Below are 25,495 nucleotides of genomic sequence, written 5' to 3'. Positions count from 1 at the left end.
CTATCATTCCCCGTGAAGATAAGATCATCCACGTACAAACACACTAGAAGCAATTTTCCACCATGACCAATCTTGATAAATAGCGTATGCTCATAGGGACATTTTGTAAATCCATCCTTCAAAAAATAAGCATCAATCCTACTGTACCAAGCTCTTGGAGCTTGCTTCAACCCATATAAAGTCTTTTTCAACTTATGGACTTTATGTTCATTACCCGGTTTGACATATCCAGAAGGTTGATGAACAAATACCTGTTCTTGAAAATCACCGTGTAAGAACGCTGACTTCACATCTAACTGGTAGATGGGCCATGAATTCTGTGCTGCTAGTGCAATTGCTAATCAGATTGCATCGAGTCTCGCAACCGGCGCAAACACCTCTTTGTAATCCACTCCAAATTCCTACTTGTAACCTTTTTCCACCAAGCGCGCCTTGTACTTTTCAATCTCGCCATTCTTGTTCATTTTCGTCTTGTATACCCACTTGACTCCGATTGTCTTTTGCCCTTCGGGAAGATTTGTCAATTCCCACATACCATTCTTCTCAATTGCTTTGATCTCTGCATTCATTGCAGCTCTCCAGCTTTTATTTTGTATTGCTTCATCAAAAGTAGTTGGCTCACTATCTGCAAACAAAGTAAAATGGATAAGTGGGTCTTCGGTTTGCTCAACTCCCGACACTTCATAATCTTCCATCCATGCTGGCCTTCGTCGAATGCGTTGTGGTTGTTCTTCGGATGCTGCAGCAACTGCTGAATTTTCAGCATTTTCTGTGGTGACTTCACTTGTAGAGGGCTGCTTTTCCAGCTCAGTATCATCTTCAAAGTTTGCTGGAATTGGTTCACCACCATTCTTCTCGCTCCATGACCAGAATTTCTCTTCATCAAATATCACATCACGGCTGATGGTAATTTTCTTGGTTATAGGATCGTAAAGTTTGTAGGCTTTTGAATGATCACTAATGCCAAGAAAAATACATTTTTCTGCTTTATCTTCTAGCTTCTTCCTCTTCACTTCGGGAACATGGGCATATGAAATACACCCAAAAATTCTGAAGTAATCAACTGCATGTCTTCTCCCGCTCCAAGCTTCTTCGGGTGTCTTATTTAAAACAGCGAGAGTAGGACTTCTATTCAAAAGATGAACACTCCAATTGATCGCCTCCGGCCAAAAGCTTTTTGGAACTCCACTTGACGTCAAGAGACTTCGCACCATATTCAGAATAGTGCGGTTCTTCCGTTCACGTACACCATTCCATTGCGGTGAATAAGCTGCAGTGAGTTGTCTTTTAATCCCATGCTTCACACAAAAATCTGCGAACGCAGTTGAAATATATTCGCCACCACGATCTATACGGAGAACTTTGATTGGATTTCCACTCTCTTTTTCAACAAGAGTTTTGAAGATCTTGAAGGCTTCAAAGGCTTCAAATTTTTCTTGCAAAAAGTAAACCCAAACCATCCGATCGAAATCGTCAATGAAGGTAATGATATATCGTTTACCTCCATTGGAAATTGGGGAAATTGGTCCGCAAATATCTGAATGGACAAGTTCAAGCTGCTTCTTGGCTCTCCATGCTTTGTCTTTTGGAAAATGATCTCGGTGTTGTTTGCTAACAACACACTCTTCACATATTTCGGATTGCGCCGTGATTAGGGGAAGTCCCTCCACCATCTTCTTTTGATGTAACGTCCGCAACCCACCAAAGTTGAGGTGTCCGTATCTGAAATGCCATAACCATGTTTTATCCTTCAATCTTGCAGAGAAACATGAGTGAGAGGTGTCATGAAGATGCAGCGGGAACATCCGATTGGCGATCATATTAACTTGAGCAATCAAATGTTGTTTCTCATCATGGATTCTGCAAACACCTCCTTTGAGTGTAATTTCATATCCCTTCTCTTGCAATTGTCCAACACTTAGGAGGTTGGTCTTTAACTCAGGAACATAAAACACCTCTTTGATCATCTGAACCGAGGTTCCTTTAGGAACAATTGCAACCGTCCCTTTACCCTTGATTGACACAATCGAGTCGTCTCCAAATTTGATTGAGGTGCGGAACGACTCATCTAATGCAGAGAATGCCTTCTTGTCTCCACACATATGGTTGCTGCAACCGGTGTCAATATACCACAGGTTCGATGAAATTTTCTCCGTTTCTTGATGCACCATTAGGAGAGACATTGCTTCTTCTTTTTCTTCCGCAAAATTAATCCGTTCCATGCTTTGTGTATTTAAATTGGTACGACATTCAGATTTGTAATGTCCATACCTATGGCATCTAAAACACTCTACTCTAGATTTGTTCCATATGTGCTTGGAGGTATCTTTGCAGAGAATTGTCTCTAAGATAGATCCGTCGGTGGCCCGAAAAAGGTAGTTTTTGGCCTTGAGATCTTTCAATCTTGCCGCTTCCAGAGCCGTCCGTTGTGCTGCTGTCAACGTAGCTCCTTCTTCTGGCTCAACAAGTCCAGAGATAACAACATCCCAATATTCCTTGGATTTCAGGAAGTTCTCCATTAGCATGCTCCAATGATCATAATGACCATCAAAGCGTGGAATTGCTGGTTGGACAAAGGTTTCTGAAGCCATCACCGCTGCTGGATACCAAGAAAAAATCTTTCCTCACGTGTTTTCAACTCAAGCTCACTTTTTGGCTCTCGCCTTTCACTCTCACTTTATCCTCTCGTGTTTTGACTCACTTTTCCTTCTTTAATGGCTCTGATACCACCGTTACAGAAAAAGTGTAGAAGCTGGCCGTGCTTTGCAAGCACTAAAAAACACAGAAAAGAGAGTCGGAGAGAAGAGAGTGCACACACATGAAAAATACTTACCGTCTTCGTACACACTAATTGAATAATAACTTAGCCTTTTAGATAGGCCATACACCAATAGAAAATCTCAGAAAAATAGCCACAACAATTGACCCACTATGCTGAACTATCTACCCACTATCCTAAACGTGTATGCAGCAACAAACATGCCGCAATGCACTCCTATAAACTAGGACAACCAATTGTGCTTTATTGAAAAAAACAAACAAATACTTTGACTAATTCAACAAGTTTTTCTTGCGTGCGCGAAGGGAAGAACTCCATTTGCAAAGGAAAAGCTTTTAGAGAGGCCAAAAAAAAAAAAAAAGTGGAGTCCATCCGTGGCCACTTTTACTATAAAACGGGAGCAGAGGGAGCGTGAGGTAGAGAAGACCGAGAGGAAAGTGACGGCTCCTTCGCGCGTCGCCGCCTCGACCATGTCCGACCGGTCGCCTCAACCCGTTTGACGACCACCGAACCAACACATCCCGCCTCTGACCGGGTAAACATTTTCGGAACCGTACCTTCATAAAGGGTATAAATCTTGCCTTGAATCATTAGCGATAGTTTTTTTTTTTTTACGTGGATCATTGCCTTGTAGTACTGCATCACCCTTTCTCTGTTTGCGTCCCTGTTCGCATGGCCATTAATGGTGTTTGTAGGCGAAGTGTGTCGATACCGAATCGGAAGTGGAAATGAAGTCGTGACGAGTTTCCCTTCTCTTTTTATTTTTTCGCATTACCTCATGTTTTGACCGGTATCCGAGAAAGATCGATGCTAATACATGAATGTGGTGGTCCGATGAGGCTAGTTGAGGGTCGGATCCGGAGGCCAACGAGGGAGACGTCACCGGTTTTCATTCTGCGGAGACGCTCGGAGGTGGTCCGTGATGATGGGTAGTCACGGTGGTGTCGGGGTTAGGTGGTCCGACGAGTCGACGGACATTTTTTTATGTGAGCGAGATTGGAGGTGGTCGTCGGCAGAAGGGAGGAAGATGAGATCACGTTTTAGGTGGGGGCCTGAAATTAGGATTTACTCCCTTAGGCTTGTGGGTTTACGGTTGGGCCTAGTTTGTCCGGCTTTGGGCCCTTTCATTTCAAGAGAATTGTTGGGAATCCATGAGAAATAGAGGAGCTTGAGTGTGGGCCGCTCGTTATTTAGCCCGGGTGGAGAGTGGGCTAGGAAAATAGAGATTGGGCTTCAGAAATAAAGCTGGGCCACAAGTGGATTTTTCGAATTGAGCTTTAAAAAAATTGGGCCTCTCTTCAAGTCATTAAAAACATAAAATTGAGCCTAGCCCAAGTTTGTCTTTTGGTCTTAGACTAATTCAGGGGTCTAAGAACTCTTGTTGCGCGTCCTAAGCATTTCCGATTGTTCATTCGCGTAAGCCAGAAGCGTCGATGTTTAAGACGGGTTTGAGACAACGCACCCATAAAACTTACGAAATGGTGAATGGAGAATTAGCATGTGCCCCCTAGTTGAAATGGAGTGGGACGGGCCTTCTAATCCCCCGATCGCCGAGCAATTATTTCGACGGAACATCGTAAACCGCATTTGAGTGCAATACTTCCTTACTTATTTTAATCTAATGAGCCATCTCTTTATCGTAACCATTAACGCAGTACTCTTGCACGGACCCCATTAAGGTCGCCTTAATCTTTAAGATAAGAAAATAAATGAATAAATTAGGATAACGTTTCAAATCTCAATCTAACTCACTAAGTAATTATTGGATTAAAAAAATTACATGGGCTTGGTTGGCAGAAGTGAAATTAAATCTTTACGGGAGCCGATCCGATATAACTATTGTGTCATTTCCCCTTCTTATTATATAGAGTAATCTTCATGTAGTTAGCTCATTACACAGTGAACTATGTTGCACGTTTGTCATTATAGCAGGAGAATATGTCGTGCGAATTTTCGTTGCCATGCGGATGAACGAAATCAAACCCATCATCGAGCATTTTCATAATGTTTGCCTGTCTCATGGGGTGCCCTACTTCTTTCTACTTTCCATTTAAGCAGAGTTAACCGGGGAGAATCCGCAGCAATTGGGGGGGTACTACCACCTCACATGCCTAAGAGTACGCAAGGTTGATCCGCCTTGGAGTCCAGAGGAGAAAATTTCATAACGTGATTTTGGTGCGCGCTAGTCCAATTCATGTGAGCGCTTGATTTTGATGGGGTTCTCCGATTCAAGGGCTGAGATGCGTTAGGCTCACATGTTTTCGGTGCACGTTTCCGGTGCACCTAAAAATATCTTAAGGACAGTGTGAATGTGAGAACGAAGTAAAGCAAATTCACTCAAACAAATGTCATTTTACAAGAATCCGATAAATCCAAAAAATCAATTCTACAAACAGAATCGGGAGACGTTGATTCACTAAAAGAAATGTGATTATGAGCAGGTAAGGGCAGGAAAAATGCTATAACTTTCATACGGTGCTTATTCTATCGAAAAAAAAAATCGACAAATCACTTCAATCCCATTTTGATGAAAAATCGATCACTTAAGTACTATCGCCCCATTTGGGACGTCGGAAATTCGACGTGACGATATTTTAACGTTTTTTCCTATCAACATGGCTCATGGGAGATCCGACGTGACAATAGTTCGGGATAAATGTAGTAAACAACGTCGCTATACATGTTTGCCACAAGTTATTGGAAACAAATTAAGCCGATTTTCCCCACGTCTTCAAACCCTAATTCAGATCGAACCATTTTGGGGCAAAAAATTAATTGCTGCTGCAATGAAGTTTAAGAACGGGACAAGTGGCTCAAATAAAGCCAAGACAAAGGTGAATATTACTACTATGTAGGCTCAAACTTTCGATGCATCTCGAATCGAAGCCCTGACTTTTGAGGCTTCTTTTTGCTAAAGAACAACACACTTCCATTCCATCAAAGAAGGGTAAAAATTACAAAGAGGAAAAAAGCCTATATTAAGATGATTAACTAAAGAAGATTCTACTAACATAATATATATTTTTTTTTACTCTAGACGGGAGATCGTTAAAAAGAAAAGAAGACGCACTTCCTATCTGATGAAGATCCCAATTTGCAAGCTCATGAGCTACTGCATTACTGGTTCTATTGGTCCACTTCAAACTCCAGGATAGGACGGCATAGGAACAAGCACATGGCCAAAGCAATCTTCTGCAAAAGAGTTCCATCCAGACCTTGGATTAGTCTAAACCCATATAATCAACTTCGTTTTTTCATGGAGAAGCGAAACAATGGTGTAAGAGAGAGAATAAAATGATAACGTCTTGGTAAAAAGAAAGGTTGATGCTTGGGTCATCGTTTAATTTCTTGGTAGGAGAAAAGCAAAGCTTAGGTTAACGTACTTATATTGATCGAATTAAGTGGCTTCTGCTCTTATCTGAAATGAAGCTACATAGGATCTAAAAGAGAAAAAAACGCATGAGAAAGTGAGGATTTCCACCTGGCCAAAATGAAGAAATTACGGATTTCTAGCTATGATGCACCGTCACGACACGACACGTGATTTTTCAAAAAGTAGAGAATTTCGACATGTTGGAACACATTGTATATTAAATATATATTTTTATATATACATAACAAATTATCATTTTTACGATTGCACAAATAAATAAATAATTAAAAAAAAACCCTAGAATGAATTCAAATCCATCTCTCAAAAGGAGAAACTATAGAAAAACAAGAGGAGAAGGTGAGTTCCTTACACCAAAAGCATCTCCCAGGCTCGGGTTCGGACTTTAGGTTCGATTGTAGACTTTGAGCGGACAAGCGCGTTTATTTTTGGACTCGTAATATTAATAATCACAGGGACGGATTGGCAAGATCTGCGTAACTTTATGATTATATATCTGTTATCTAAGTCTAATCAAACATTTTAAAAATAAAAATCCAGAACACCCTAAAGAGATCATAAGCTAAATAATACTTATGTAGAACTATGGCAGTACTAATAAATAAAATAATTTCTGCAAAAGAACCGTGAAGTATGGATTCACAAAGCGAAAAATATACGGCCAATCGGACAGGAACTCTTGGGTTTCCAATAGTTAATATCGATGCACCACCAATACCATATTCGGTCGACTCACCTAATGCCGATCCATGCACAATCTCCATGCACAGTCACATGAATCTGAGGAGGAACCTCAACTAAACAAGTTTGCTTGGACTTACAATAATCAAAACTCGACATAAGTAGACTTTGCTCCCTTTCTCTCTGCTGCTACCACTCGTTCTCTTCCTCTCTCTCTCAAAACATTCGCTCTGCCGTTGCTGATACTGCTCTCTGTAGCTCACTTGTGCGCTCTCCTTCAGAAAAACTCATACATCTGGTAAGGCAAAAGATTATGGCATTCGTATTCATCCATTTGTTCGGCCATCAACTACAGAGAGGAAGAGCGCCGCCGCTTCTGCCACGTACGATTGCCGACACGTATCTCGTGTTACAATTGTAGTACCTGCTAGAGTTCAACCATCATCGTCAGTAGCACAAGAAGAAACAAAGGAAACAGCAAGCAGGAAAAAGACATAAGTAACATTTACATGTATGAGATGTTAACTTAGATTTGTATACTCAGAAAGGTTCTGTGACAATAAATAAGATTTTTTACATCTATTTGAGTTTAAGATTTTAAAATCAAATTTCTCCTAAATTGCTGATGGTGTTGAATGGGTTAGAATTTGGGCTATCGATGACTGATTGGGAAAAAAAGCAGAGAAGAAGATTAAAGCCAAAAGTCAGCTGATTGAAGAATTCCAAGCAAATAAAAAATTTGATGAAAATCAAGGAGTAAACCATTTTACACGAAGCTACTCATAGTTGATGTTCGTATGAGAAAGAAGAATAATTATCCACGGAGATATTAGATGAATCGATAAGCTTATCAGGTGACTTTCCAGTTTTTACACGTGAAAACTTAAGCCCCAATTTTGCAGTCCTTCAACCCCAAATTAGCCAAACCAAACAATCTAATAACTTTCAAGGGCATAAGTAATACAATATGCAGCAATCCTGTCATGCTACAGTGGGTAGAGTAGGATTTTAAGCGGATCAGGTAAAACAGATATGCCTCATTGAGACTTAGTTGTACATCTGTTTTTTCTTTTGCTTCAGCTTAAGGATTCATCCATCAATACCGAGTTTTTCTGTCACATGCGTTGCAACAAGGTCTATCCAACAGTAGTGACTCCTAGCACATTTCCAAATCCTATAAGTAACAGGCCAGGGTAGGAAATGCATGAATTCAAGTAGGGAGCTACTTTCAGTGTCCACTGTCAGGGAAGCAACCGATAACCTCACTGTGATTAGCTCGAATTTTCAGATCCCAGGGACACGATAATATCAGATACGATGTCGGCTAAATCCTCATGGAGGAATGTAAAGAGAAGCAAACCAATATTCATCAACTTAACTAATGAAAGAGCTGGAGATTTGTTCACACGCACGTCTTCCTTTGTTTGGGAAGATACATCTTCTGAAAGCTTACCTGCCAGTTGAATAGCAAAGTTGGAGGCAGTTAGACTACGTTTTGCAGATATCTAAGTACGTGGTAAGCTTGACCAGAAGAGTACCATCCCCATTTTGACACTCATTGGTTGAATGACCATTGTCACCTTCCCGATCCAATTCCTCAGGACATACTTTCCTTCTCTTAGCAGTTTACTTTACATCAGCCACCTCCAAGTCACTAAACTCTCCCTAGCTGCAAATGCCTCAAAATGCAGCAAAGGCATTCACTGCAATGCTATGGACGATGAAATTGCACTATCCTAAATAGGGAAAGGAAGACTCATTTGATTGAGCTATTTCAAATTACTTCCACATGAACCAGTCTGCGATCAGGGATATCGTTAATCAAGGCAATTACACTTGCTCAGAGACAACCCAATTCTTCACTTTCAAGTTTCATAGCATAAATGAATCGTACGCATACTCAAACACATTATGTAATTAATCACTAGCATCTCATTCAGTCACTCTTAAAAGGTTCAACTTTAAGAAGGCAACGAAACCTTTTCAAGGAGGCACATGGCGTCTTTGGTGGCGCTCTTCTCCCTCTCTGAAGAAAGGAAAAGGACCAAGGGAGAAGGCTTTAACCTATGTTTCAATCAATCGAATTGGCAACTAAAAAAGAGAGGGAGAGATGGTACACTGACGATGCAGGTGATGTGGAAGCCCGAGTGTGCGAGCGTCGAAGGAGGGAAGAGGGAGCGTTGTAGTCGAAGCGAGGGATGCTGATGACAGCTGAGAGCTGCTCCCATGGCGTCATTGTCGTCTTCTTCCTCTTTGCTTCTTCCATTGCTCTCCTCCTCTTCTTCTTCCGTTGCTCTTTTCTCTCCGATTGGAGTAACCGTGTCTTCGTAAAAAAAGAGCAAAATCGTCATTTTTGAAAGATCGGGAGCTGAGAAAACCCGAAATTGGAGAGCCATTTCCTTTTTTTAGGGATTTTTTTACTGATTTTCTAATTTTTGGGAAAAATTAAAAAAAAGGGCCTGAAGTCCTCTTATTTTTTCAAATAAGGACTCAAAGTGAACTATGTTTCAAATAAGGGCCCGAAATAACATAGTACGTTTCAATTGAGGGTCCGAAGTGATTATAATGTTTCAAAAAAGGATCCGGCATAAAGGGCATTTTCGTTATTTCACATTTTAATTTTTTTTATTATTTTTTTTTATGATAAAAAAAAAAAAACTATGCACAAGCGGGAGGGCTGCCCCTCCCGCTTGTGGCCGCCGGCCCACCACTCGTTGGGGGTAGGCGGGCGCGGCAAGGCCGGTGGGGTGGCCGAGCGACCCCAACGAACCCTACTTCTTTCTACTTTCCATTTAAGCAGAGTTAACCTGGGAGAATCCGCAGCAATTTTTTTTGGGGGGAGGGGGGTGTCGGAACCCGTGGCGTCCCAGGCTCGCCACATAGCTATCGAATAGAATTAATTTAAATACACGCAGGCCCGAGTTATCAAAACACGGCACTTATTTATTAAGAGGCCGACAACAATCGGGTTTGTTTACATAAACCTGGGAGGTACACATCGGGTGGTTTTCAAAAAGTGGCCCGTCGCCCTACCCGGTCATCAAAAAGAACTCAGAGTCGGAACAACCGACTCCCGACAAAACTCCCATACAACCCGACACTCATACATAACAACAAGTGCTTTGGCCCATGCCGTACATCATAAACCTTCTACACTACTATCCTAAGGCCCTCTAAGGCGCCACGTAGTCAAAGGGTAGGGGCCCCACAAATCCCAGGCCGTCCTCCAGAACACCATACACAGCCACATAAATATGTGGAAACCCGTCCACATCTAAACCGCCGTTCACCCGGATGGTGACGGTGACTCGAACCATATCAATACCGGGTAGCCTAGGGCACACGTAGGGCTCCACGCTCACAAAGACTTGCGTGGGAATCCAGTAGAAAATAGTCCGCGGACTAGCCATTACCTAAAAAAAATAAACAACAACGGGGTGAGAGAAACTCGGTAAGTCAAATTCCTAACTCACTAACTAATCTACACAAAAAGATGAACATACAACGACAGTACACATCAGCATCAAAATTTCCCCCCGAGCCTCCAATTGTCGCTCACTAACAAGTTTGCCACACGCATTAGCATGTAATTATTTGCTCGCGGTGAAATGAAAATATAATATGATGCATATGGCATGTTTTTGCTTGGTACTACTGTGACTCGAACAATTTAGTTAAACAATTTCGATATTGTCTCGTTCCACCACCGAGACTAGTCCGGATCACACACAGGATCGCCCGGATCACACAGCGGGGCTACCCGGATCACACAAAGAGGTCCTCCCATACACTCCATGGGAAACACGTGTACAAACTTAGAGCCTGTTCCCACTTCTCGCCTTTGGCCAAAAATAAAATATGGAAAAATTTATTCATATACACACGTGAATGGTGCACATATAACTTCACCATATCGAGCATCCACATGATAAATTTTATACTCATTGTATCCGCGACGACCAACATTATAATCGAAATGCATTACGGAAATCGCCACTCGAATTTACCCAATATGATTACCAAAGCAAAAATAGGACTACCAAAGCAAATAGAGCTAACACCCATCATGCGTTTTATGCTTGGATACCATAATCTCTCAATCCCAATTATCTAATATATTTCTAACTTTTTTCCCAACTCCTGTAGCTTGAAGCCTCCCCAAACGGCGTGTTTTATATTACCCTGTTTTCCTTTTCCCCATTCGTTCTCACAGTATAATCAGTATCCTACCCACTAAAGGCCAAATCTCCCCCATTTTTCTCATCCCAACTCATGCTTCTCGGACCCACCAGACATCAGCCGCACGCCCCTACAAATCAATACGCATCCGCAGAGCCAAATCGCGAAGACTTCTTCGTACCTCATCATCATCGTCCCCCATTTCATTTCAAGAAAAATACTCACTTTAACCTGCAGATTACGACTGCAGAACTCAGTCCCTTCTATTTGTAGTTTAAAAATTTCCGAGAATTCCAGCCAAATAACACGCATTGCAGCTTTACTCTCAAAACCTGCACTTCCTTCCTCTCCATCTTCTACAACCGAACAGCACTTAGGCCGCCTTCACGGCATTCCCCTCACCGCACCAGTGCTTGTGACTCCTAAGAACAACATATACCCAAGATTCTTTTGACATGCAGACACGCACGACGTCCGACGTCGGCCACCCGAAAATCACCCGCCAACTAGCCCGTCGTCATCGTCACCCATTGCGCAAACTAGTGAGCGGGTTAGGAAGGTGACTTACAAAAATCTTCGTTGCGACTAAACTGGTTCTTGCTAGTCGCGATCGAGCTGGAACGTTGCTGTGCGTACGGGCTTTCGAAGAGAAAGATATGTCGTCGTCGCTGGGAGCTCTTCTGGCAAAGACAACGAGGCGCAGAGAAGAAAAGAAGCAAATGGGTTTCGGTTGGGTCAATAATTAGTACAAAGTGGGCCAAAACTCACGGTAATTTGTTCACAATTTTTATTGGTAGAACTGAGAATTGGGCCTCCCCTTTTCACAGCCCAAAACTTGAAGAAAGAAAGAAGATGTGGGCTGCTCATCCAACTGCCCCCTTTGGCCCCGAACCAGTGGGCGAGCAGCCCAGCTCGCTCGGCCTATGAGCTTGAGCTAGACAGCGCAGGCCCACTTGGGCCAAAGTAAATGAGCTGCTTCAAAATACCAATGTTTGCTTCAAAAACTGAATTAGTCCTAAAACCTTATCGGTCCCTTGCACATCTAATTTAAAATGCGAGATTCTCGTGATAGCTTTGTATCCAAAATTTTTATTCCTCGAGCTTCACTCGCTACTCAGGCCCACTGATTTAAAACTGATAGCTACGTTAAGATTTCACTATCTCTCACCACACGAATCGCCTTTCCAATCCGTTTCGTCTAATTTCTATTTATTTAGAACTAAAAATATGGGGCGTCACAGGGGGGCGGGGCGCGGGAGTACGCAAGGTTGATCCGCTTCGGAGTCCAGAGGAGAAAATTTCTAACATGATTTTGGTGTGCGCGAGTCCAATTCATGTAAGCGCTCGATTTTGATGGGGTTCTCTGATTCAAGGGCTGAGATACGTTGGGCTCACATGTTTTCGGTGCACGTTTATGATGCACCTAAAAATATCTTAAGGACAGTGTGAATGTGAGAACGAAGTAAAGCAAATTCACTCAAACAAATGTCATTTTACAAGAATCTGACAAATCCAAAAAAATCAATTCTACAAATAGAATTGTGAGATGTTGATTCACCAAAAGAAATGTGATTATGAGCGGGTAAGGGCAATAAAAATGCTGTAACTTTCTACGGTGCTTACTCTATCGAAAACAAACATCGACAAATCACTTCAATCCCACTTTGGTGAAAAATCGATCACTTAAGTACTATTGCCCCATTTGGGATGCCGGAAATTCAACCCGATGATATTTTAACATTTTTTTTTCTCGATCAACATGGCTCACGGGAGATCCGACGTGACAATAATTCGGCATAAATGCAGTAAGTGGAATGGTATCGGCTTTATTCGTATGATTTGGTTGGCCACGCGGCTAGCAATGGAACTCTTTCGCACCATGACTGCCTTCTATGCTTACTATCGGCCAAGCATGAAATAAGAGAAGGTTGTCCTGAAACCTCCGGTGCCCGAGTGCAGCTTAAGGATTGTAGGATTAGGTACGAAAGCTATTATTTCATGGAATGAACGAGGATTAATTGCAGCGTTAAGAGTGTCGTCTATTTGGATTAAGTATCCCTTGTCTGTTGACTATTATTGAGTGCTAGGGAGAATACAAACCACAACGTCTTGAGTGGCTCTGTATCTCCCGGCAATATGTAGGGGAAGCATGCAACAAAAGAAAAGTTGCATGGTATTTTCATGTTAGCTTTATCGAGTAACAACGTGGAAATGCCACGTATAATTAATTAACGGTAATTATGAACGGCAGGCTAACAGCGGTAGAATTGGGACAAAAGTAAAATTTATTTATTTTTTATGAGAAAAAAAGAAGTTAACTTTTTTTATGAGAAAAAAGGAAGTTTTGGATATAATTAGGACAAATGTTAAAATTATGAATTTTTTTGGGTATTAGGCCAATAGAACTGGGACAATAGCTAAAGTTGGAGGTTCTTTTGTGTATTAGGCCAGGAAAATTGGGACATAATAGAAATAAAAGTTTGGAGGTTTTTATGAGATAAAAAAGTTTTAGATATAATTGGGACGAGAGCGTGTTGACTGCGTTGAAATTCCACTTGAGGACAACCATTGCAGCGTGGAGTCTCTTTATCTAAAACTTTTTTATCTCATAAAAACCTCCAAACTTTTATTTCTATTATGTTCCAATTTTCCTGGCCTAATACAAAAAAAGAAATTCCACTTGAGGACAACCATTGCAGCGTGGAGTCTCTTTATCTAAAACTTTTTTATCTCATAAAAACCTCCAAACTTTTATTTCTATTATGTCCCAATTTTCCTGGCCTAATACAAAAAAAGAAATTCCACTTGAGGACAACCATTGCAGCGTGGAGTCTCTTTATCTAAAACTTTTTTATCTCATAAAAACCTCCAAACTTTTATTTCTATTATGTTCCAATTTTCCTGGCCTAATACAAAAAAAGAAATTCCACTTGAGGACAACCATTGCAGCGTGGAGTCTCTTTATCTAAAACTTTTTTATCTCATAAAAACCTCCAAACTTTTATTTCTATTATGTTCCAATTTTCCTGGCCTAATACAAAAAAAGAAATTCCACTTGAGGACAACCATTGCAGCGTGGAGTCTCTTTATTTAAAACTTTTTTTATCTCATAAAAACTTCCAAACTTTTATTTCTATTATGTTCCAATTTTCCTGGCCTAATACAAAAAAAGAAATTCCACTTGAGGACAACCATTGCAGCGTGGAGTCTCTTTATTTAAAACTTTTTTATCTCATAAAAACCTCCAAACTTTTATTTCTATTATGTCCCAATTTTCCTGGCCTAATACAAAAAAAGAAATTCCACTTCAGGACAACCATTGCAGCGTGGAGTCTCTTTATCTAAAACTTTTTTATCTCATAAAAACCTCCAAACTTTTATTTCTATTATTTCCCAATTTTCCTGGCCTAATACAAAAAAAAAAAATTCCACTTGAGGACAACCATTGCAGCGTGGAGTTTCCAAACTTTATCGCTCTTGGATCGCTCTCTGTCCGACCCCGTTAAATGCGCCCCCCCCTTCCGAACAAAAAACAAATGCCTCCTCCTCCATTTTCTGCTTCTGCTGCTCCTCTTCCTCTTTCCCCCAAACATATTCGGATCCAAAAATGCCTGTTGTTCTTGATCAGGATCAACTGAGAAGCATGTTCGCCGTCCTTACCCTCTTCATCCCGGCTCTGCTCAACTGGGTCACCGTGAAGTTCCAAGGGAGCTCCAACTCTCCATTTGAAACCCGCCCCGTCACCGTCTTCTTCTCCATCTTCGCCCTCCTTCTCTACTGCTCCTTATATCTTCGACTCGCTGCTCATCCACCGCCCTTCACTACTGCCTGGGGCGCCCGCTTCTTTCGCCTCCTCGTGATCCTGTCTTTTTGCTTCTCCATTGCGCTGCCCACGTTGCTGTTGTTCACCTGCACGTCATTCTTGCTCCTCCATCTGCCTGTGCTGATATTGCTCTTTGCAGATCGCTTGTACGGTCTCATCTGGAAACTCATTCGTCTGATGCAGCAAGAGAATCCAGAATTCGTTTTCGTCTGTCAACTTCTCGGAGGAAGGGCGCCCCCGCTTCTGCCTTTAACAGTTGCCGATTTGCATCACGCGTAGGAACTGTAGTACCTGCCGGAGTTCAACTGGTCATTGTTACTGGCCCAAGAAGGAACCTATGGGTCACTGTGACAGTAAGACAGACACCCCTATACATGTATGAGATGGTAAATAAGGCTTTTTTTTTTTTTTTTTTTTGAAATTGTAACTGAGTTTCACATGCTAAGAAAGTCACTATTACAATAAATGAGAAATCTTGTTGGTGTCGAAACATCGAGTATATCGGTTTTGAGTTCAACATGATCTCTCCCAAAGAAAATGAATGCGTTCGCTGATGGTGTTGAATGCATTAGACTTTGTGTTATCCGTGTTTGATTGGGAAGAAGAAGGAGGAGGAGGAGATAAAAAACAGACGAAGGTTGGCTGATTGAAGAAATTCCAAGCAAATAAAAAAAGTGATGAATATCTAGGACTAAACGTTTTCCTGTAAAGCTACTCGTAGTTGATGCTAGCATGAGATAGAAGAATCATTATCCATGGAGCTATTACGTTAATCGATAAGCTTTATTTGGTGACTTTCATGGTTTTTATACGTGAAAACTTAAGGCCTCAATTTTCAATCCTTCAACTCCATATCTCTTGATATCCGAGGTAAACTTGACATAAAACCTTAATTTGATTCAAAATACCTTAAAAAACGACCTCGTTTTGAGTGTTCGTGCATTATGTGCTTGGCTTTGGATGCAGACATTTGTTGTCAAGTAGGCAACTTAACCTTGCTTGGTGGATTGAAAAGCAAATTGATGACTACTATGTCCAACGGACCAAAGATTGTGCTATGAGGCCATAATTTGTCTGTGAGCGAACGGGTATACCTGTTTTTGGATAAGTGCTTGGCCATTTTATGTCCCCTTCGATATAACATTATAACAAAAGCATTTTAAAGGTTGGAATCGTTCGATTCGGTGAATGACTTTGTGGTCACTACTATGGAGAAATAGGCATTTAGTGGCATAGACAATAAAGCAATCACGAGATGTTTCAACATATGTGAACACGGCCAGGAGACATTCTTGGACTTATGCACAAGAGTCGTGGGACCGTCTTTTCGGACAAGTATGAGTTAAATTTTATTACAATGTCAAGAACAATTGTATATAAGAAAAATTACCGACTTGATCCTTAGCCACGTAACCTTTTTTGAATAATAAAAATGTGTTGGCATATCGCATCATATTGTGTCATGTGTCGGTACTGCTTAGCTCAGAACAGAGAGAAAAGAGCAATAGAAGAAGAAGAAGAAGACGACAATGACGACGACGAAAAAGACGGTCATGACGCCATCCCCGCTTCCCGACTCCGATGCTCGCACTCCGGCTTCCTCAACCCCACCACCATCAGTTGTCAATTCGATGATTGAAACATGGGTCAATTGCTCCCTCTTTCTTTGAACCCTTTTTGTTCCGTTTCATCAGAGAGGGAGAACAACGAGACAAAAGAAGCCACGTGCCCCGTTGAAAAGTTTTGATTACTTTATTCAAGTTGAACCTTTTCCGCTTGAAAAGTTTTGATTGCCCGATCGTTAACTGGTTAATGCGGAAGTGAATTGGAAATAGCTCAATCAAATGTGTCTTCCTTTTCCTACTTAGGATAGTGCTATCTCATCGTCATTAGGCACTGAACGATTCCTTAATTTGATGTGGTTCGCGTCACTGAACATGACACCTTTCTTTCCTTTACTCCACGGAGATTTTTTCTGTTGATGATTAACCTCTCTAGGCAATCCATACGTTTGAACATCTTACGGCTCTTTCGCCGCACGACATCGTGTCATGCTTGGAGAGATTCTCTGAAATAAACCAACTCAGATATCGCATCATCGGCAAAGAGGAGATGTGACAATGTAGGTCAATTCTTTCTATATAAATATTCATTCCATTTCGTCATGTCTTGACTGGAGAGATTATGGGCGCGCATGATAACTATTATATTTTTCTATTTTTTCTATTCTCGAGACCAGGTTTGAAACAATAATTTGTTTGGAACGCAATTTTATTTTTCTATTTTTGGAACACATTCTTAACTCATAAATAAGTTTGGAACAAAAATGAGAAATAGAAAGTTTCTACTTTTCTATTTTGGAATAGAAATAGTACAAAATTTTGTCGCCACCGGCCGCCATCCACTAGCAGTCTACCAGCTGCTCTCTGCCAACCGTCGGTCACAACCGTAGCTCCATCTCTTGTTACAATCCTATCCTCCATCCCAACAATAGAAATTATATGCTGTTATCGAACGAATTTCGAGTCTCGGAATATAAATTTTGTGTCTAGAGGAAAGAGGAAGAGGAGCAGCAGCAGCAGCAGCAGCAGCAAGAGGCGAATGTTGAGAAAGAGCAAGAGATCAAGGTGCAATGGCAGAGCCAGTAATCTTACAATTAATTCGTCTTACTATTTTGACAGTCAAAATCATTGGCATGTCAAGTGATTTTGACACTTTTAGTCGGGGTCTTATTTAGGAGAAACTTATTTTTGCACGACGCTTTAGTCCAACCGAAGCTGAAGAACTTTTCATTTGGTGTGCGAAAAAGAATATTCTCCTTGACCATTAGAGTAGAGAGAGAAAAGAGAGACAACTCTTCTTAACCATTTCTTAATTTCAACGCGCTTTTTCCAATCCTGCTTTACTTACTTTGATATCGATCCCAAGTTCCGTTTGATCTAGAAGGGGCTTATACCATGAACTATTTAAATGATCTGGAAATAATTTAAGTAGGCTACAATACCTGTATATTTCGACATGATATCATTGCCATGCCATTCAATTGTGCAGGTAACGTCACCGAGAGCAATAGCCCAACAGTAAAAGAGTTGTCACTATGCCTTCAATGAAAGGATATCCAGTTCGAACCTTGTAGGAGCGAACGTCCGGTTTTGGGCATTTTCTATCTTGTCCGAGCTTATTACACACCATTAATACCACAGTGACAGACTCATGTGCCTATGGATGGATTGGACAGCCATGACTTAAATAGAACATTCCGTCGCTAGTGTGGAATCATTGTGATAATATCGGGAGAGTAATTGAACTAATTGTCACTTAATAACCTTTTTATTCGTACAAAAACTACAAGACACATGTAATTACCCATAATCATCCTGTAATTAGTCCGACCATCCGACTATCCAAAAATTTTTATGCAAGATGCATTAGTCCGATTGGCCAACTTAGGTCGAAGAAGTGGAATCGGAGGAATAGTCATGCCCAATGTTTTCGATACAAAATTGTAGGATGTTGATTGGATGCTCGATGGACAAAAGCGTAGACATGACCACGGGCCGGTTTGGGCCCGGAACTAGCCAATGGAATAACGGGAATCGGCCCGTTGATCGGGACCGGCGGTACCGACCGGAATCGGCCCAGTCCCTCACGGGCCGGTTCCGGTTTTAAAAACATAGGAACTGGCCCAAAAAAAAAATGGCCGCCGGGGCTCGAGGGGGGCCCAATTGGGGAAAGAGCCGTTGGCTCTTTCCCCCACCGAGCCCACCACGCATGAGCCCCCTGCGAGCCTTCCCCTCCTTTTCTTATGGCCGTTGCACTCCCCTCCCCCCCCCCCCTCCCCAAAATTTTTTTTAATTTTTTTCTTTTGTAAATTCTCTATAAATATCATATCCTCTCTTTCATTTTTTTTTCTCACAAATTCTCTCAATTCTCTCAATCCGCTCAATCCCGGTTCAATTGTATCAATTTTCTAAATCGGCTTTTTGCTCAATTTTTTAAAAAAAATGGCAAGTGGAAGCGGAGCGGGTGATAGGGGAAAGAGCCCGATGCTGATAGGATGAGGGAATCCTATTATCCTCAGCATCATGATCCTCATGAGTTTACATTTACATGTTGAGTAGACGATGATGATAATATAAACTATGTTCCCAACGTCGAGCACGTCTCAACACAAGAAAGTCTTCATCCTCCTACCAGCGTTGAAGAAATGTCGACATCAAAGAAGCCGGAACGACAGACTCGGGAGAGTACATCCAACTTATGGAAACACTTCGACAAAGTACATGTAAGTGGAGACAAATACAAGATAAATTGTAAATATTGTACGAAATCGTACAATTTTAATAAATGAGACGGATATGGAGCATACCATCGGCATATGACACAAAAACATACAATGCAAGTGGTCATAAAAATGCAAAAAAAATCAGAAAAAATAGTATTCGTGGTCATAAAAATGCAAAAAAATATTCAATATTTTTTTATTTCCTTTTTATGTTGAAAATTTAAAACATCTAAAATTCGGTTCGGAGTCACATGATCCTTCATAAACATAACCCTGAATCAAGCCAAAAAAATTATGTTTCGAATCATTTTAATTTTAATTTTCACATTTTTCGAGTCATGAAATTTTCCTCTAATAGTCCATACCATATTTTGGCCCAATTATTCACGAAATTGCTCAATTTTGATCAAAAGGACCTAATTGCACTTTTTACTTTAAATTTAGCCCGCGATTTCACTCTAAGTGCAATTAATATTTTTCTAGGAACAACTATGCAAATCTAAGACCACTACCCTATATTTTTCATCATTTTGAATCCATTGGTGGGAGTGGATTGGCTTGATTCGATCGTTTAAGCTTTGAATTATTGAAAAATCATTTCCGAGTCGGTCAAACTTTGAATTTGGGCTCTTTGCACTAAATCAAGCCATTTAATCCCAAGAAAACCTCTCTTATAAGAAAAACATGCCGTCGGATCCAAGTTGGGTATTTAATTAAAAAAAAATCATTTTGGGGTCCAATTTGAGGTTTCTAGCCAAACCGGATCAATCGGGCGGGTCAAACCCGGCCCGATTGACCCGAGTCAACCCATCCGGTATTAGCACGCCCAGAACGGACGCAACAAGCTCCCCCACCCGCCCCCCAAAAAAAAAAAAAAAAAAAAGTCTTTCCAATGTTTACCCATTGCTTGCCCAGAACATCCCTCTGACCGTGCTGAGAGCACATGCAAGACAAAAAATGCAGCTGTCCATGCCGTGGAGATGAAGGACGGACGGGTTGGGGGGAACAGAGAATCGGGGAGGGCGGGGTCTCTCTCCCTCTCTTGGTCGGAGCGGGTGAAGAGGCTGAGAAAAAGAGAGATCTCTTCCGATATAAAAGAAAAGGAGAGAGCCCAGAGTTTGGGGGGATGGTTTTTCACGGAGAGAGAGAGAGAGAGAGAGAGAGAGAGGAAGTAAAAAAAAAAACGTAGAGAGAAGAAAGGAGCTGGTTCGGGGGGATGATTCGGACCAAGACCGGAGAGAGGAGAGTAGCGAGGCTTGAAGAGAGCGAAAGCTAGAGAAAACAAAAGAGGAGAGTTACGTGTGTGGGGGTGTTCGAGAAAGGAACAGAGAAAGAAGAGTTTGGTTTTTGGGGTCCATGGGTTCATCGAAGGAGAGGGCGAGAGAACTAAAAACCGAGTGCTACGAGCTGTTACAGTTTAAAAAAAACGGAAGCTTCGATTTACGTGGTTCTAGCAATGGTGGTGTAAAAAAAATGAACAAAAAATGGATGGGCTTCGGAAGTTTTTCTTGCGTGCGCGAAGGGAAGAACTCCATTTGCAAAGGAAAAGCTTTTAGAGAGGCCAAAAAAAAAAAAAAAAAGTGGAGTCCATCCGTGGCCACTTTTACTATAAACCGTAAGCGGGAGGGAGCGTGAGGTAGAGAAGACCGAGAGGAAAGTGACGACTCCTTCGCGCGTCGCCGACTCGACCATGTCCGACCCGTCTCCTCAACCCGTTTGACGACCGCCGAACCAACACATCCCGCCTCTGACCAGGTAAACATTTTGGGAACCGTAACCTTCATAAAGGATATGAATCTTGCCTTGAATCGCTATATATATTTTACGTGGATCATTGCCTTGTAGTACTGCATCACTCTTTCTCTGTTTGCGTCCCTGTTCGCATGGTCATTAATGGTGTTTGTAGGCGAAGTGTGCCGATCTTGAATCTGAAGTGGAAATGAAGCTGCGACGAGTTTGCTTCCTCTTTTATTTTTTTCGCATTACTCATGTTTCGACTGCTAATAGATGAATGCGGTGGTTCGATGAGGCTAGTTGAGGGTCGGATCCGGAGGCCAACGAGGGAGACGTCACGGGTGTTCGTTCTGCGGAGGCTGTCGGAGGTGGTCCGCGATGATGGGTAGTCACGGTGGTGTCGGGGTTAGGTGGTCCGACGAGTCGACGGACATTTTTTATGTGAGCGAGATTGGAGGTGGTCGTCGACAGAAGGGAGGAAGATGAGATCACGTTTTGGGTCGGGGGCCTGAAATTAGGATTTACTCCCTTAGGCTTGTGGGTTTGCGGTTGGGCCTAGTTTGTTTGGCTTTGGGCCCTTTCATTTCAAGAGAATTGTTGGGAATCCATGAGAAACAGAGGAGCTTGAGTGTGGGCCGCTGGTTATTTAGCCTGGGTGGAGAGTGGGCTAGGAAAATAGAGATTGGGCTTCAGAAATAAAGCTGGGCCACAAGTTGAATTTTCGAATTGAGCTTTAAAAAAATTGGGCCTCTCTTCAAGTCATTAAAAACATAAAATTGAGCCTAGCCCAAGTTTGTCTTTTGGTCTTAGACTAATTCAGGGGTCTAAGGCCTGAGTTGGGCGCTTATGGCACGGGTCGGGTCAGGCCGGTCCTTTTAGGAGGAGGATTCTGCCTCTCTTCTCCTTAAGTTTTGTATAAATGTCAGGCCTCCATCATCGGTGGGTCGCCCGCTCTTTTTAAGGGTTGATCTCGCCCGCTTTCACCGGCGCGCGGGAAAAAATCTAAAGAGATGACAATATTATATACGTCATTAGAGTATTAGTAGGCGGGTGGATGATGATTAATCATATCGGTATTAACGATTTTGTAGTCTTCATATATTCCCACTAACAGGAATCTCAGGTCCAGTCACATATCAATTTTGCTTGGCCCAAGATGAATCAACGAAGATACCTAGGAAGCACGAGTTCGTCAAAGAAAGCTCAGAAATCCGCGTCCTGCTTAAAGAAAAAGTTGGGAGTTAGCGTCGTATAAAATCACTTTCCCCTTTTGCGCAGACGTCGTCATTGTCCTAATGACTAGGCAAATCCGCAACACCAATAGGCGAACGGAGACAGAAAGAAAAAGCATTTGTTGTCAAACAGAAAGGGTCGGAACTTCACCTTTTGACTGGGATTTTTCGATCGGGCCGTTGAAAAGGAGCTGGAAAAGAAGACATAAAGGCTCCTGCATTTGAATGACTGGGATTTTTCGATTGGGGTTTCATCCTTGGACTTTTAATTTATTTGATATGGTCTTTAAACTATTTCTACATATTCAATCTAGTTCCTAAACTTTCGATATGTTCAATTTCAGTTCATTATCTTTCCATAACAAAGTCAAATAAATCCTTTGGTACTGTTCAAAAGTTTGTATTGTTACACTAATTCCTTTTCATTTCAATCCACCTCCTAAATCGACCAAAAAAAATATGCTTATCTTTTTATTTTCTTTTCATCTTTTTGGTTTTTGTGACTGTTATGATATTTTCATTTAAGTATATTTCAGTTTAGGCAGAAGGACGCTAGAAATGCCAAGATTTGTGTATGACCCTCACTTTGGTGCCAATTTTTTTTTTTCACTTAAGTACCAATTTTTTTTTTTTTTTAAAATGACTGTTTGAGTGCCAATTCCAATGAGCTTTATCAGAAATCTTACGTGGCTTGTCGGAAGATCCTAATTAGCGGTAAAAAGATAACTAAAAGTTAAAAAATAATAAACAAACAAAAAAAACAAAAAAGAAAAAAAAAAGAAAATAGAAGGTTGCAAAGGTGAGGGCTTGCACAGTCCTCGCCGCTGCCACCTCACTATCGCTGGCCATTGCCGGGAAGGGTAGGGATGGCCATTGGGGGTCGTAGAACAATTACCTTATGCGTAAAATTTTTTGCGTCGAGATATCTTAATAATATGTTTTTTTTTTAGTTAGTTTGGACAATCACCTTATGCGTAAAATTTTTTGGACTAATAAAAATTTAAAAATTGATTTCTTCAAGGGAATGTGCTACGTCTAATCACCTAATATTACTTCTAAGTTTGGACTTGTATTAGTGACTCACTCACTCCGTTGGAGCAGGAAACTAGTACTCCGAGGTCGTATTCCCGAAGAGGATTTCCAAAACGTCCAATTTCAGTGCGAACGAAAGGACTGGAAAAAGTGCGAAGGTGATTCGGACACGGGCATGTGCCTGTGCGGATTTGAGGTCGGTTGGATGTAGGGTCGGACACTGTCTCGGAGACAGTGCCATTGAGGTTTAAGCGTGTAATTTAGCCAAGTGCTCCAAGTTGTTCGGACCAAAAAAAAAAAGTATAGCAACGTTGTTTACTGCATTTATGCCGAATTATTGTCACGTCGAATCTCCCGCGAGCCACGTTGATTTGGAAAAAAAACGTTAAAATATCGTCATGTCGGATTTCCGACATCCCAAATGGGGCGATAGTACTTAAGTGATCGATTTTTCACCAAAGTGGGATTGAAGTGATTTGTCGATTTTTTTTTTCGATAGAGTAAGCACCGTATGAAAGTTATAGCATTTTTACCGCCCTTACCCGCTCATAATCACATTTCCTATAGTGAATCAACGTCTCACAATTCTATTTGTAGAATTGATTTTTTGGATTTATCAAATTCTTGTAAAATGGCATTTGTTTGAGTGAATTTTCTTTACTTCGTTCTCACATTCACACTGTCCTTAAGATATTTTTAGGTGCACCGGAAACGTACACCGAAAACATGTGAGCCAAACCCATCTCAGCCCTTGAATCAGAGAACCCCATCAAAATTGAGCGCTTACATGAATTGGACTCGCACGCACCAAAATCATGTTATGAAATTTTCTCCTCTGGACTCCAAGGCGGATCGACCTTGCGTACTCTTAGGCATGTGAGGTGGTGGTACCCCTCCAATTGCTGCGGATTCTCCCCGGTTAACTCTGCTTAAATGGAAAGTATAAAGAAGTAGGGCACCCCATGAGACAGGCAAACATTGTGAAAATGCTCGATGATGGGTTTGATTTCGTTCATCTGCATGGCAACTAAAATTCGCACGACATATTCTCCTGCTATAATGACAAACGTGCAACATAGTTCCCCATATAATGATCAAACTATATGAAGATTACTCTATTTAATAAGAAGGGAAAATGACACGATAGTTTTTTAACATTGACCCAATGTGTAATCTCATCCTTGGGCTTTTAATTTATTTAATATGGTCCTTGAATTATTTCTAAATGTTCAACCTAGTTCCTAAAGTATGCATACTCCTGTGGCCCCACCGACCATTGCCAAATGTCCCTTGTCAAATGTCTTAAAAAAGGCATGGTAGTCCCTTGTTAAGTGTCTTAGCAAAAAGCATGGAGATCTAAGAGGGACAATGTCCACAAATTTGGTTCTCAATCCATAATGCACGGTTAAGACGCCTACTTGACCAACAAGAGACATCCGAAATTTGAGGTATGTAATGCATGAACACGGTTTTTAAGGGCATTCCGAATCAAGTTGGGGTTCTATTTCAAGTTTGCCTCAGATTTCAAGGGATTTGGGGTTGAAGATTTGAAAAATCGGGGCTTTGAGTTTTTTCAGACGTGAAAACCCGAAAGTCACCCAATGAGCTTATCAATTCGTCTGTTATCACCATGGATAATGATTCTTCTATCTCATACTAACATCAACTACAGGTAGCTTCGTGAGAAAAAGGTGTCTCCTCGATTTTCGTCAACTACCAGAGCACAAATCCCAGTGCATTCCACGTCAGCAGCGATCACACTCTTTGGAGAGATTCGATTTTGAAACGTCAAATCGAAACACACCTGCCATACTTCGACCAAAAGAAATAGAAAGATCTCGTGGCGGCGACACTCCCTTACCAATTACCATTGCCCATGTGCTGCTAATCACGGGGTTGAACTCTGGTAGGTCTACTGCAATCCAAACACGAACCGCGTATCAAGCGTGGCAAAAGCAGCGGCCATGATCGACCGAGGAGCAAGTGGCCGAATGCGGACAATATCATCTTCTGCTTTACCCGATGAACACGTTCTCGAACGAGAGCAAAAAGGTAAAGACGTAAAGGCCGGTAGATGAGCAACAAGGGGTAGGGATAAGGAGCAATAGAGAAGGAGAGCGAAGATGGAGCAGAAGATAATTAAGGGGTGGGTTTCAAATGGAGCATCGGAATTCCCTTGGTACTTCACGGTAACGAAGTTGAGCACAGCTGGAGTGATGAAGGATGGCCTGCATGTTCCTGCATTGATCATGATCGATGATAATCGGACAATTTGTCTTTTTGTTTTAAGTTATTAGTTTTGTCCAAAGTCACTCCACTATCTCTTATGTATTCTTTTGCCTCGAGATATCTTAATTTA

The sequence above is a fragment of the Rhodamnia argentea genome, chromosome 5 (assembly GCF_020921035.1).
Source record: "Rhodamnia argentea isolate NSW1041297 chromosome 5, ASM2092103v1, whole genome shotgun sequence".
NCBI classification, from domain to species: domain Eukaryota; kingdom Viridiplantae; phylum Streptophyta; class Magnoliopsida; order Myrtales; family Myrtaceae; genus Rhodamnia; species Rhodamnia argentea.
This window is presented reverse-complemented; position numbering follows the sequence as displayed.